Here is an 11,321-nt window from a genome sequence, read left to right as displayed (position 1 = left end):
TTTATCCAAAGAATTTGAAAACACAAATGCATAAAGATACATGCACCTCTATGTTCATTGCAGCATTATTAACAATAGCCAAGACTTGGAAGCAACTTCAGTGCCCATCAAGGGACGAATGGATAAAGAAGATGTGGTATATATACACAATGGAAACTACTCAGCCGTAAGAAATGATGAAATGCAGCCACTTGTGACAAAATGGATGGACCTTGAGGGCATTATGCTAAGTGAAATAAGTCAGAGGGAGAAAGTCAAATACCACATGATTTCACTCATAATTAGAAGATAAAAACGACAAGCAAACACATAGCAACAGAGATTGTATTTGTCCTTACCATAGGGGAAAGGGGGAGGGCGGAGGACAAAAGGGGTGATTAGGTTCACATGTGTGGTGATGGACTATAATTAGTTTTTGGGTGGTGAACATGATGTAATCTACATAGAATTGGAAATATATTATGATGTACATCTGAAAGCTATATAATGTTATAATCTAATTTTACTGCCATAAAAAAATAACAAAAACTGGACCAAAAGTGTGCTAGTGTGTGTGTGTGTGTGTGTGTGTGTGTGTGTGTGTGGTATATTGATATTCGTATTGTCCCTTTAGAAATACAGTACTCACAAGATAAGTGGTCTAGCCCAGGGTAAAGCCTGAGATATTTTTTTTAGTGGTGATTTCAAGGAATTGTGCTTTTGATATGCACCATCATTTCATAGTATCAGAAAACCAGGTTGTTGGGGTAGGAGAAATTAAGACCTTAATAGAGGCGATTTGCAAAGCTAAAAACTAGAAAATGAGCTGGGAGTTTTGTGCATACACCTGCCCTCCACTTGTAGCTTTAAAAAGAGAATTAAACCATGACCCATATGACAGAAAGGAACCAGAAAAAATCAATATGCTCTATTTTTGGACAATCATCAAGTCTTGATAGATCTCACTTGATTAATGAATAAATAATAAAAATATACTTAAAAGATATCTATGATCAAATACTACAGGAAAGGTACAAGACATACCATAATGAGGAAGGTGTGACAAAATTTACCAAAGAATCAGATAAGATGTTAATTGACTAATTATAATATTCATGAAAATACAACTGGTTTTATAAATTGACCTTGTATCCAACAACCAGGCTAAATTGACATATTAATTTTAATAGTTCACAGAACATTTTGAATTTTTAAAGTATACAAACTTATCTGTGAATAATGAAATTTTATGTTTTAATTTTTAATCCTTTTTTCTTAGTTTCTTTTTACTGCCTTATTTCACTTGATATGAACTCTAATACAAAGTTCTAGAGAATTGGTACTAACGGATATCCTTCTTTATTTCTTTTTGCCCCCAGTTTTATTGAGATATAATTGGCATACAACATTCTGTATGTTTAAGGTGTATAACATGGGGATTTGGTACACATATATATTGCAAAGTGATTACAACAATAGGGTTATTTATCACCTCTATCACTTCACATAATTACCATTTATTGTGGTAAGATCATTTAAGATTTACTCTCAGCAACTTTCAAGTATATAGTACAGTATTGTTAACTGTAGTCACAATGCTGTACATTAGATCCCAAGAACTTATTTATCTTATAACTAGAAGTTTGTACAATTTTACAACATAACATTTCCCTCATCACCCAGCCCCTGGCATCCACCCTTCTACTCTCTATTTGTATGTGTTTGGGTTTTTTAGATCCCACATATAAGAGTAATCATATAGAATTTGTCTTTCTCTGACTAATTTTACTTGGCATAATACCTTCAAGGTCACAATTGGCAGGATTTTCTTTTTTATGGCTGAATAATATTCCATTGTCTTTTTTCATTCATCCATTGATGGACACTTAGGTTGTTTCTGTGTTTTGGCTATTGTGAATGATGCTGCAATGAACATGGGAGTGTAGATATCTTTTTGAGACAGTGATTTTGTTTCTTTTAGTAATATACACAGAGGCAGGGTATCTGGGCCATATGGTAGTTACATTTTTAATTTTGTGAGGAATCTTCATACTGTTTTCCATAGGGCTATACCAATTTACATTCCTACCAACAGTGCACAAGGGTTCCTTTTTCTTCACATCTGCACCAACACTTGTAGTCTCTTGTCATTTTGATAATAGCCATTCTAACAGGTGTGAGATGATAACTTATGGTGGTTTTATTTGCATTTCCATGATGATTGGTGAAGTTGAGCATCTTTTCCTGTACCTGTTAGCCATTTGTATGTTTTCTTTTGAAAACAGTATATTCAGAACCTCTGCCCTTTTTTAATCAGATTTTTTGTTTCTGTCTATTGAGTTATATGAGTTACTTATATATTTTGAATGTTAACCCTTTATCAGATATATAGTTTGCAAATACTTACTCCCATTCTGTAGGTCACCTTTTCATTTTGTTGATTTCCTTTGCTGTGCAGAAGCTTTTTGGTTTGATGTAGTTTCACTTGTTCATTTCTGCCTTTGTTATTTGTGCAGTTTGTGTCAATCCAAAACATCATCACCAACATCAATGTCAAGGAGCTTTTTCCCTATATTTTCTTCAAAGACTTTCATGATTTCAGGTCTTATATTTAAGTCTTTAATACAGTTAGAATTAATTTTTCTAAATAGTGTAATATAGTTATAACCCAATTTTATTCTTTTCGTGTAGTTATCCACTTTCCCCAGCATCATTTATTATTCCCAGCATTACCTTTAACCTACTGAGTATTTTTGCCTCCCTTGTAAAATATTAGTTGATCATATATGTGAGGGTTTAGATTTTGTTCCAGTTGTCTATGTGTCTGTTTTTATGCCAGTACCATACTGTTTGGATTTTACAGTTTTGTAATTTAGTTTGAAATCGAGAAGTGTGATGCCTCCAGCTTTGTTCTTTTTTTTTTATAGGCCATTTGGGGCCTTCTGTGATTCCATACAAATTTTAAGACTTTTTTCTATTTTTGTAAAAAATGCCACTGGAATTTTGATAGGGATTGCATTGAATCTATAGATGGCTGTGGGCAGTATGAACATTTTAATAATACTAATTCTTCCAATTCATGGACACAGGATATCTTTCCCATTCTTTGTGTCTTCTTTGATTTGTTTTGCCTAAATCTTATAATTTTCAATGTAAAAATCTTTCACCTCCTTGGTTAAATTTATTGCTAAGTATTTTATTGTTTTAGATGCTATCATAATTGAGATTGTACGCTTTATTTCTTTCTCAGATATTTCATTGTTAGTGTATAGAAACGCAGGTGATTTTATTTTATATCCTGCAACTTTACTGAATTTGTTAATTAGTTACAGCAGTTTTTTGGTGGAGTCTTTAGGATTTTCTATATATAAAATTATATCATCTGCAAACAGAGAAAATTTTCCTTCTTTCTAATTTGGAAACGTTTTGTTTCTTTTTCTTGCCTAATGACTGTGATTAGAACTTCCAATAGTGTGTTTCATAGGACTGGTAGAAGTAGGTACAGTTGTCTTATTCCTGAAATGAGAGGAAAGGTTTCTACCTTTCACTCTTTGGTATGATGTTAGCTGTGGACTTGTTTTATATGGCTTTTATTATGTTGAGTTACGTTCCTTCTATACCCAATTTGTCGAGTTTTATCCTGAAAGGATATTGTATTTTGTCAAATGCTTTTTCTGCATCTATTGGGATGATCATATGATTTTTATCTTTCATGCTATTAATGTGGTGTATCATATTTATTGATTTGCATATGTTGAACCATCCTTGCATCCTAGGGATAAATCCAAAAGATTATGGTGTAAGATCCTTTTAATGTGCTGTTGAATTAATTTTGCAAGGATTTTGTTGAGAATTTTTGCATCTATATTCATCAGAGATGATATGTGTGTAGTCTTTTTCTTGTAGTGTCCTTATCTGGCTTTGAAGTCAGGGTAATGCTGGCTTTCTAAAGAGTTTTGGAGTGTTCTCTGCAGTTTTTTGGAAGACTTTGAGGAGGACTAGCATTAGTTCTTTAAATCGTTGGTAGACTTCCACAATTAAATCATCTTGTCCTGGAATTCTGTTTGTTGTGAGGTTTTTTTCATTACAAAATCAATCTTTTTACTAGTAATTAGTCCATTCAAATTTTCTATTTCTTCGTGATTTAGTCTTGGTAGGCTGTATGTTTCTAGGAATTTATCCATTTCCTATAGTTATTCAGTTTGTGTATAATTGTTCATAGTAGGCTCTCATGATCCTTTGTATTTCTGTTGTACTAGTTTAATATTTCCTCTCTCAGTTTTTATTTATTTGGGTCTTCTCTCTTTTTCCTTAGTCTAGCTAAAGATTTACAATTTTTAATTTTTTTTTCAAAAATCCGACTCAGTTTCTCTGATTTTTTTCTTTGTTTTTGTGGTCTCAATATCATTTATTTCTGCTCTGATCTTTGCTATTTCCTCCCTTGTTCTAAAATTGGACATAACTCTTTTTCTAATTCTATTATGTGTAAAGTTAGGTTATTTTTCTTTTATTTTTTTCAATTAATTTGTTGAGGTCATAATGGTTTTTAACATTGTGCAATTTCAGTTGCAAATTATTATTTATCAGTTTATGTATAGACTGCTTTATGCTGACCACCAATAGTCTAATTTTTGTCTGTCACCATGTGTACGTGCCCCTTTACCACTTTCACCAACCCCAACCCCATTCCTCTCTGGTAACCACTAATCTGTTCTGTTTAACCATGTGTTTGTTTATCTCTCACATATGAGTGAAATCGTGCAGTGTTTGTCTTTGTCTAGCTTATTTTGCTTAACATGGTACCCTTAAGGCCCATCTGTGTTGTTGCAAATGGGAAGATTTTGTCTTTTTTATCACTGAGTAGTATTCCATTGTATATGTATACCACAGCTTCCTTATCCATTCATCAGTTGAAGGGCACTTGTGTTGCTTCCACATCTTGGCTATTGTGAATAATGCTGCAATAAACACAGGGGTGCATAAATCTCTTTGAATTGTTGATTTCAAATTCTTTGGATAAATACCCAGGAGCAGGATAACTGGATTATAGGATATTTCTATTTTTAATTTTTTGAGAAATGTCTATACTGCTTTCCATAGTGGCTGCACCAGGTGGCACTTTCACCAGCAGTGCATGAAGTTTCCCTGTTCTCCACATCTTCTCCACCATTTGTTGTTTTTTGTCTTGTTAATTATAGCCATTCTGACAGGTGTAAGGTGATATCTCATTGTAGTTGTCATTTACATCTCCCTAGTAATTAGTGATGTTGAGTATCTTTTCATGTGCCTGATGGCCGCCTGTGTATCTTCTTTGGAAAAATGTTTGTTCATATCCTCTGCCCATTTTTTGATCTGGCTGTTTGTTTTTTTTATTGCTAAGTTGTATGAGTTCTTTATATATTTTGAAATTAACCCCTTTTCGGATATATGATTTGCAAATATCTTCTCCCAGTTGGTGGGTTGTTTTTTCATTTTGTTCATGATTTCCCTTGCCTAGTGGAAGTGTTTTAGCCTGATGAAGACCCATTTGTCTATTTTTTTCTTTTGTTTCCCTTGCCTGAATATACATGGTATTCAAACAGATGCTACTAAGATCAACATCAAAGAGCATACTGCTTATGTTTTCTTCTAGGAGTTTTATGGTTTCAGGTCTTACATTCATATTTAATCCATTCTGAGTTGATTTTTGTGTATAGTTTATAGTAATGTTCCACATTCATTATTTTGCATGTGGCTGTCCAATTTTCCCAACATCATTTATTGAATGGACTTTCCTTTCTCTGTTGTATCTTCTTGGCTCCTTTGTCAAAGATTACCTGTCCATAGATGTGTGTTTTTATTTCTGGGCTCTTTATTCTGTTCCATTCATCTATGCGTCTGTTTTTCTGCCAGTACCATGCTATATTGATTACTTTAGCTTTTTAGTTTATTTTGAATTCAGGAAGTGTGACTCCTCTGGCTTTGCTCTTTTTTTCTAAGGATTGCTTCATCTATTCAGGTCTTTTCTTGTTCCGCATAAATTTTGGGATTCTTTGTTCTATCCATGGAAAATGTCATTGGTATTCTTTTGGGGATTGCATTAAATCTGTAGATTGATTTAGGTAATATGAACATTTTAGCTATGTTGATTCTTCCAATCCATGAACCTGAAATATCTTTCTATTTTTTTATGTCTTCTTAATTTTCTATCAATAACGTCTTATAGTTTTAAGTGTACAGTCTTTCACCTCTTTGGTTAAATTTATTTCAAGGTATTTTATCATTTTTGTTGTGATTCTAAATAGGATTATATTCTTTTTGTGTGTGTGTGTGAGGAAGGTTGCCCCTGAGGTAACATCTGTGCCAATCTTCCTCTATTTTATGTGGGATGTCATTAGAGCATGGCTTGAGGAGCGGTACTAGTTCTGTGCCTGGGATCTGAACCTGCAAAGCCTGGGCCACCAAAGCAGAGTATGCAAACTTAGCCTCTACGCCACTGACTCGGAATTGTATTCCTGAGTTCTCTTTCTGTTAGTTTGTTATTAACGTATAGAAATGCAACTGATTTTTGTATGTTAATTTTGTACCCTGCAACTTTACTGTATTTGTTAGTTATTTCGAATAGTTTTTTGCTGAATTATGTAGGGTTTTCTATATATAGAATCATGTTCCACAAATAGTGACAGTGTTACTTCCTTTTCAATTTTAATGCCTTTTATTTCTTTTTCTTGCCTAATTTATAGGCTAAAACTTCCAATATTATAGTGAATAAGAGTGGCAAAAGTGGGCTTCCTTGTCTTGTCCTCTTTTTAGGGGGATAGCTTTCAGTTTTTCACCACTGAGTATGATGTTGGCTCTGGGTTTGTCATATATGGCCTTTATTATGTCAAGGTATTTTCATTACCATTTTATTGAGAGTTTTTATCATAAATGGATGTTGGATCTTGTCAAATGCTTTCTCTGCATCTGTGGAGATGATCCTGTAGTTTTTATTTTTCATTTTGTTAATGTAGTGCATCACATTGATTGATTTGTGGATGCTGAACCATCCCTGGATCCTTGGACTAAATCCCACTTGATTGAGTCATATTTAATGTATTGTTGCATTCAATTTGCTAATATTTTGTTGAGAACTTTTGCATCTATATTGATCAGTGACGTTGACTTATTATTTTATTTTTTTGTGCTGCCTTGTCTGCTTTTGGTATCAGTGTAATATTGGCCATGTAAAATGAGTTTAAAAATGTCCTGTCCTCTAGAATATTTTGGAAGTGTCTGAGAAGGATGGATATTAAATCTTCTTTGAATATTTTGTAAAATTCACCAGAGAAGCCATCTGGTCTTGGACTTTTTTGTTTTGGGGGAGGTATTTGATTAGTGTTTCGATCTCTTTTCTTGTGATTGCTCTACTCAGATTCTCTATTTCTTCTTGTTTCAGTTTTAGAAATAGAGTTTTCTCTATTTCTTCAGTTCAGTTTTAGGTTGTGTAATTCTAAGAATTTATCCATTTCTTCTAGGTTATCCAATTTGTTGGTGTATAGCCTTTAATACTGTTCTCTTATAATCCTTTGTGTTTCTGTGCTGTTTGCTGTAATTTTCCCTCTTTCATTTCTGATTTTATTTATTTGAGCCTTCTCTCTTTTTTCCTTGGTGAATCTGGCTAAGGGATTGTCAATTTTATCTTGTCAAAGAAACAGCACTTAATTTAGTTGATCCTTTCTATTGTTTTTTAGTCTCTATTGCATTTATTTCAGCTCTGATTTCTATTATATCCTTTCTTCTACAGACTTTGGGCTTTCTTTATTCTTCTTTTTTGAGTTCTTTTGGGGATGATTTTACATTGTTTGAGATTTTTCTTGTTTGTTGATGTAGGCTGTGTCGCTTTAAACATCGCTCTTAATACTGCTTTTGCTGCATCCATAAGATTTGTTATGTTATTGTAACAATATCCATAAGATATTGTTATATCCATAAGGTATGTTGTGGTTTGGTTCATTTTCATTTGTCTTAAGGTATTTTTGGATTTCTCTTTTGATTTCTTCATTGATCCAACAGTTATTCAGTAGTATACTGTTTAGTCTCCAATGTTTGTTACTTTTCCATCTTTCTCCTAGTAGTTGATTTCTAGTTTCTTATCGTTATGGTCAGAGAAGGTGTTTGATATGATTTCAATCTTCTTAAATTTATTGAGATTTTCTTTGTTTCCCGACATTTGGTCTGTCTTTGAGAATGTTCCATGTGGACTTGAGAAGATAGTCTTTTTCTGCTGATAGCATCCTTTTTCCATTAGCCTATGCAGATTCCATCCTTTTCCTCTTCAATGTTTTTGTTGTCAAAAATTACTCTTTTTTGTGTTGTGAGTTTGTGACCAACTGAAGTGGTTATAGTTATTTTAGATGTTTTCTTTCCCTTTATCCTTTATGCTATAATTGTTTACTAACCTATTCTGATATAGAGTTGCACTTTTCTGATTCCGTCTGTCTGTCACCTTTTTCAAAGCTTTGTAAACCTTTGCCTTTTTGTTTCAGATGGGAGGGCTTCATTCGACAGTTTTTGTAAGGCAGTCCTAGTGGCAATGAACTCCTTCACCTTTTGTTTGTCTGGGAAAGCTTTTATTTTTCCTTCATATCTGAAGGATAACTTTACTGGAAAGAGCATTCTTGGTCATTAGCTTTTGTCTTTCAATATTTTTAATATATCATTGCACACTCTCCTAGCCTGTAGAGTTTCTGCTGAGAGATCTGCTGAAAGCCTGATGAAGGTACCTTTGTAAGTTATGTTCTTCTCTCTAGCTTCCCTTAATATTCTTTCTTTGTCATTGATTTTTGAGAATTCTAATATTATATGCCTTGTAGAAGGTCTTTTTCATTGAGATAATTAGGAATTCTGTTAGTTTCATGTACTTGTATATCTATTTCTTTCCCCAGGTTTGTATGTTCTCAGCTATATTTCTTTCAATAAGTTCTCTGCTTCTTTCTCCCACTCTTCTCCTTTTTGGATACCTATTATCCTTATATTACTTTTCCTAATTGAGTCATATATTTCTCATAGAATTTCTTCATTTAAAAAAATCTTATTTGAATCTCCTCTTCCACCTGAATCATTTCTAGATTTCCATCTTCAACTTAACTAATTCTCTCTTCCACATAGTCTGCTCTATTTTAATGCTTTCTACATTATTTTTCATCTCATTTAATTTTGCTCTTCATCTCCAGAATTTGTGGATTGTTTTTAGAGTTTCAATATCTTTGGGGAGGTACTCTTTCTCTTCATTAATTTTTTTCCTGAGCTCATTGAACTGTCTTTATGAGTTTTCTTATAACTCATTGAGTTTCTTCACTACAGCTATTTCGAATTATCAGTCAGTTAGATTGTAATCTTTTGTGATTTCAAGCTCGGTGTATGAAGAGTTGTTCTTCTGTTTCTGTTTTACAGTGTTACTGTAGTTCTTCATGGTACTTGATGAGTTAGTCTTCTGCTGGTGCATTTTATGTTGTAACCACCTTTCTTATTTGGGTAAGGCTTTGGTTACTTTGTTTCTGAGCTGCTTCTTGTTGTATTTGAGAGCCTGCACTTTCCCCTTTTGCTAGAGGCACTTTCATTCTCTGTAAGAGGCATCATCGATGACTTTCCTGTGCTCCTTGTGACTCTGAGATTGCTGGTGCCTTTCTGCTTATGATGTCACTACAGTCTCAGGTATTTCCACCTGACTCACCAGGCTGCAAACACTTCTGCTGTTTCCTGGGTTACTTCGGGCTTGTGTTCCCCGCTGGCTCTCAATAGACTATCCATGGGCTTGGACGCTGCTGCCCTGTGCACCATCTGTGCTAGTGCTCCTGAGTTGTCTGGGGCTGATGGCAACACTGCTGCCAGGGGCACTGGTTTCATGGGTGTTGCTGTCACTGCCAGGGGCGTGAGGGTCCGGGGACTTTTATGCAGCCCTCAGTGCTGGTAAAAACCTGTGTAGGGGATGCTGCCACTGGAGGCTGGGTTACAGGTTCTATTGTGGTTCCTGAAGCCACAGTTCACTGGTTCCACCTGCCACTGTTGTGGGGGGTAAGGGGTAAGCATGGAATGAGTGACATTGCTGCTAGCTCATGCAGCCCCTGGTCACTGGCATGAGTTGCTGTGTTTTGAAATCTCAGGTAGAGACACCCTGCTCTTGCTAGATGATCTATGCTTTGTATACTGTCATTACTCTTGGAAAAACCAGGCCACTGCCAGGGTAGATGGAGGGTGCTGGTTCACTAGTTCCACTCTTTATCTGGCATCCTCAGGATGTGTGTACCACCTGTCAGTGTTGGTGGGGCAGGGGCCAAGCCACAAGTGCCCTCTCTGCCCCTGTAGCCGCTGTTTGCAGGTATATGTGCTGACGTGAGGATCCATGTTTTGGATTGTTGTTGCTGGGGAATGAGAGGTTACCCCTAATTCCACTGCCTCCTAGAGGTCTAGCCCACTCACCCTCAAGTGTATAGATGCATGGATCTCTTAGACACTCTGTTGTGATGTGTAGGGAGTGTTGGTCAATGGACATCCAATTGGTTGTAACTTAGAGGGGACAGACAAATGGAATAACTCACTCCACCATGAGGCTGACATCACTTCATTCCATTATGGTGTTTTTATATCTTGAATATTCTTTCTGTCTGAGGAGAGACTGCCTCTCCCTAGGTTAGCTAATTCTTAGCAATAGCAAAGGACTCAGATGGGAGCATCCCTTTGTATGCAAACTAAACAAACCAGAGCTATATCCCTTTACTCTGGCCCATATACTCCAAGAAGCAATATTCCAACCATCATCATCTCAGGATCAGGTAACAGGCAACTGTAGACCAACCCAACTCAAAGACCTACTGAAATTATTCAAACGAACCAGTCTTAAACTGTTTACATTGCTCTGCCTTGCTTTTCCTGTGGAAACCTTAATAAAGGCTGTGTCTTAGTGTTTTCTTTTTGCTCTTGTATTCTGTCTCTTGAACACCCTGGTGTATGTGTCCTCTGTGGCTCTGTATGATATGCCATGCCTCTTGGCTCTAGGATCTGTGAGTACAATAAATTTTGTTTTCCTGAGCCTCTCCTCTGCCTCCTCTTGTGGCTATACCTCACTGACTATCTCATAAAATAATGCAAAATAATCCAAGAGTGAAATTTCTGGGTTATATGATAGTTTTATATTAAGTTTTGTAAGAAAATGTCAAATTATTTTCCAGAGTGGCTATATCATTTTACATTTCCACAAGCAATGCATGAGTGACTTAACTGCTTTGTATCCTCAGTATTTGATATTGTCACTTTTTTATTATTGACTTCTGATAGGTATGTAGTGATATCTCTTTGTTGTTTAAATTTGCATTTCCTTAATG

At 35.2% G+C, this 11,321-nt stretch overlaps 1 pseudogene; it reads left to right on the top strand.

The window, feature by feature from the left end:
* LOC124245458 (sodium/hydrogen exchanger 2-like) overlaps positions 1–9,913 on the top strand; it is a 140,371-nt pseudogene extending 130,458 nt beyond the window's left edge.
* Positions 9,914–11,321: the final 1,408 nt, after the last annotated feature.

This window comes from Equus quagga, chromosome 10 (genome assembly GCF_021613505.1).
Source record: "Equus quagga isolate Etosha38 chromosome 10, UCLA_HA_Equagga_1.0, whole genome shotgun sequence".
Taxonomy (NCBI): Eukaryota; Metazoa; Chordata; class Mammalia; order Perissodactyla; family Equidae; genus Equus; species Equus quagga.
Note: the sequence above shows the minus strand (reverse complement) of the source record. Positions and strands in the feature narration are given on the sequence as shown.